Source organism: Lontra canadensis, unplaced genomic scaffold (genome assembly GCF_010015895.1).
Source record: "Lontra canadensis isolate GAN:19392208 unplaced genomic scaffold, GSC_riverotter_1.0 scaffold3098, whole genome shotgun sequence".
NCBI lineage: Eukaryota > Metazoa > Chordata > Mammalia > Carnivora > Mustelidae > Lontra > Lontra canadensis.
This window is the reverse complement of record NW_022634082.1, coordinates 1-4,259: the sequence shown is the minus strand read 5'-3', so window position 1 is coordinate 4,259 and position 4,259 is coordinate 1. Positions and strand designations below refer to the sequence as shown.

Here is a 4,259-nt window from a genome sequence, read left to right as displayed (position 1 = left end):
AGAATGGATTAAAAAATGTATTTGATACCTATAAGAGTCTCATTTAATTCTATTATTTTTATAAAGATTTTCTTTCTTTCTTTCTTTCTTTCTTTCTTTCTTTCTTTCTTTGAGAGAGCAAGGGAGCACAAGTGAGAGAGCACAAGCAGAGGGAGCAGCAGCGAGAGAGAGAAGCAGAGTCCCCACTGAGCAGAGAGCCCAATGTGGGGCTCAATCTCAGGAACCTGAGATCATGACCTGAGCCAAAGGCAGCTGGTTAACTGACTGAGCCACTTAGGCACCCCAAGAGACTCATTTTAGACTTAAAGGCAGTTGTTGATCTAAAGTGAAGGGATGGAAGGGGAAATCCAAATCAAAACTACAATGAGGTATTACCATCTATCAGAATGGCTAAAATCTTTTTGTGTCTTCTTTAATTTACACAAAAAGATGGAAAAACATTCCATGCTCGTGAATTGGAAGAATAAACATGGTTAAAATGTCTATCGTGCCCAGAGCAATCTACACTTTCAATGCCATCCCTATACCATATAAAAAATGCCATCATTTTTCAAGGAGCTGGATTAATCCTAAAATTTGTATGGAACCAGAAAAGATCTCGAATCACTAAGGAAATGTTAAAAGCTGGGCACATCATGTTGCCTGACTTCAAGCTATATTACAAAGCTGTGATCAAGACAGCTTGGTATTGCCATAGAAACAGACACATAGATCAGTGGCACAGAATAGAGAACCCAGAAATGGATCCTTAACTCTATGGTCAACTAATCTTTGATAAATCAGGAAAAATATATCCAATGGAAAAAAGACAGTCTCTTCAATAAGTGGTGCTGGGAAAATTGAACAGCTTCAAGTAGGAGAATGAAATGTGACCATTCTCTTATACCATACACAAAGATAAATTCAAAATGGATGAAAGACCTCAATGTGAGACAGGAATCCATCAAAATCCTAGAGGAGAACATAGACAGTGTCCTCGTGGGGCTGGTCACAGAGCACCCCTACCCTTCCTTGGGTTTCTCTGCTGAAGGTGCTCAAATAATCCTGACATGCCTCAGGTTAATGCTGTAGGAGTCCTACACTCCAGAATGGAGAAAGTGAAACTGGCTCTCCCCCTTTTTGAGAACTGGTGTGATTTCCAAGAATAGAAACTGAAAGCAGCCATCCCTGATTTCCCTGCACTTGGGCTGGGGTCCTGCCATGACCATTATCCAGAAATTATACAGCTCTGAGCAGGTTAGGCACCAGAACAGTAAACCCTGCACTTTCACCTTCCTATCTCCTTTTTTTTCCTTTCCAGGCTCTTCCTAGGACACCCCAACCCAACACAGTTCTCTTCTTTCCTTACAGAGCATCCTGGGCATTGAACACGTTTTGGATGGTCTCAGAGGGATTGGTCCCTGCTTCAGGGCTAGACTCTTCACCAGGGAGGGGTAACTTCCAGGAAGACCACCGATACCTTCTTGATAGTAGTCACCCAATGCTTCCTGGAGCAGGTAAGTGAGAGGGCTCTTACAACCGAACTTGGCTATTAACCCTCCTACTGTGACGTGAAGATAGAGTCTGACACCAGAGCAGAAGAGCTTGGGGACTGGATTACCCATTTCAGTGAATAGTCACCATGGAGACCCTCTCTGATATTCTTCAGGGACAAAACAGCACCCAAACGCTTTGGCTGCTGCAAACCTATCCAGTCCTCCAGTGTGGAGGTAATGGGGTTATCAACTCCATGTTCACAGCACTGAGGTTGGAAAAGGACAGGAAGATTTGTCATTCGTTTTCTCTTAGGGTCTAAGTAGTATGTAAGACAATGACAATTTCAGGGGGTAGCCTGGAGTTGGGAGAGTCTATCTGGAACACTGCCTTGACCTCTTGTGGATGAGGGAGTGGAGGTGGGTTTTCAGGGTCAAGGGGTCTAACAGACCTTAGACAATGTATAACAGTGCACATGTGTATCTGCATTGGAGAAACTATTCCCCTTGGTGGACACCAACTCCATCCTTCACCTCAGTGAGGTGGACTCTTGGAATACTCTTCCCAGACCAGGTCCTTTTGTGCTTCCTGCCCACTGATGATGCAGATGTTTATTATACTTTCCCAGAATAAATCAATATGTTGATTTTTTTTCCCTCATCCTTTCCCTGTGATGATAAAATGGGGGAAATATGGGCTTGTCCCACGTTGGGTTCAAACTACAAAAGGCCTTGATGCCTTAGATTTCTAATTTGGTGATCATTGGGCATGGTACGAACTATATAGGACCCTGTGTTGGAAGTTCACTAATGAGTGTTTTCCTTTCTGTTTCTAAGGTCATGAAATCTATCTGGTGCATTATAACAAGAGTTCAAAATAAAATTTACCCAGTGCAATAGAATCCAGTAGGTTAAAATAAAGGGTAGACAGACTGTTGGTCAACTCTTTCTTCAGGTCTATGCATATGTGTGCATGCATGTGTGTTGAGTGTGTACTTAGTTCTTACGTGAAATGCATCTCTCACTGCTGATCTCATTCAGAAGGCTGAAAGATCTGCTCCCAGGGTCTGGTTCCTTTGCAAGCACAGCTGCCCTCTCTAGTTGAATCTGCTACCTGGGCTCCTTCCAGAAAGTCCTATGTCTCTTCACTCAGAGACCCTCAAACTCTCTTTAGAGAGGGAAGATCAGAGTTTTAGCATGAGTAGGATCTACAAGAAGGAAGCGGGGGGAGGCACTTGCACCTGGACTTGTCAATGACGGCTTCTGGGTCAGTAATCTGAGCCTCAGTGTTCTGCAGACACATATGCACTGACCACTCCTAGAATAACTTACAGCTTGTCATGGAGTTACCCTTGTCCCATCCTGCAATGGTAGTGACACATGGGCACAGTACTGCCTAAAAGGATCCTGAGAGGGTCCCATGTGGGAGGTTGTCTAGCAACAGATGCAGGGCAGAGACCAGATGAGAAGGTAGTAGGGAACAGGAGACCTGTGGCTTGTGCTTCATAACCTCAATCACCCCCCTTCAGTTGGGTCCAGCGCAGGGGCTCAGCTGAGAAGACATGTGAAAAGTCCATGGTCAGACATAGTCATAGAAATAGTCTGGAAAAATATAGGTTTGTGCTCACCTCCCACACCCACCTTGTGGTGGGGAGATGGTCATACTCTGCCCCAGCCCCTACTTGCTTTCCAAAGGGCTGTGGCAGAAATGGCTTCAACATTTCAGATGACAGATTTAGGAAGCAAAGTTAAATTATCCATCAACCAATAAGTAGAAGATATGCAATGGTATATTGTGTTCCATTCATCTAACAGAAGTATGTCCCATACCTGCTAGGACTAAGGGTACTAGAATCTAGGGAATTATTTACTGTAAGTGCAAAGACTTGCATGTGTATTTTTATGATACTAATCATCTAACAGGGGATGAAAGAATGCTTTTTTGGGACTTTAAGCTTTTGAGGACACAGGGTTTTTTTCGATTGATCTACCAGTTGGGAAGTCAAGGTGAGGTGGGTACATGTGGAAGCTGTGATGGGATTTAGACAAACCAGGAAAAGAAATCAAGGGCTGTAGCCCAGGTCCTATGTTCTGGCCTGCTTGGGCACCACAGGAACACTGGTAAGGACATTCATCCTGTCTTTTCCATCCCATACTTGGGCAAATTTACAGGCAAGCAGAATATATAGCATGCTGAGGGGCAGCAGAAAGCCCTTCACACAACCAAGACAGTGAGCCTGGAACTCACCCAAGAGATTGTCTCCCTGGGGGCGCCTGGGTGGCTCAGTGGGTTAAAGCCTCTGCCTTCGGCTCAGGTCATGATCCCAGGGTCCTGGGATCAAGCCCCGCATCGGGCTCTCTGCTCAGCGGGGAGCCTGCTTCCTCCTCTCTCTCTGCCTGCCTCTCTGCCTCCTTGTGATTTCTGTCTGTCAAATAAATAAATAAATCTTAAAAAAAAAAAAAAAGAGAGATTGTCTCCCTGGAACCATGATGGCAGTTAAGGCCTCCAGGGACTTCTGTGTACCTCACAAACAAGAATGGAGGCTATTCTGGATAATAGTCAAGAGAGGTCTTAAAGAAGGCTTTGAGTACAAGGGCAAGGGCTACTCTTCTTCTTATTCCAGAATGTTCTTTCAGCCTGAGCCAGCCCAGAGCTCCATCTTTCTGACTTCTAGCCAGCTTTAGCCATGTGTGCCTGCCCACCACCATGTCATTCACCCCCTCACCGAGCTCAGGGCACCTCCACTCCCTGCAGGAAGAGGCACCATTTTTGCTGACCTATTGCAA

At 45.0% G+C, this 4,259-nt stretch overlaps 1 long non-coding RNA gene across 1 annotated transcript; it reads left to right on the top strand.

Annotated features, from left to right (window-relative positions):
- The first annotated feature begins 1,409 nt into the window (after positions 1–1,409).
- LOC116863789 lies at positions 1,410–2,405 on the top strand. Its single transcript, XR_004381852.1, has 2 exons — positions 1,410–1,496; positions 2,310–2,405. It is a non-coding gene; the product is annotated as an uncharacterized LOC116863789 (long non-coding RNA).
- The last annotated feature ends 1,854 nt before the right edge of the window (positions 2,406–4,259 follow it).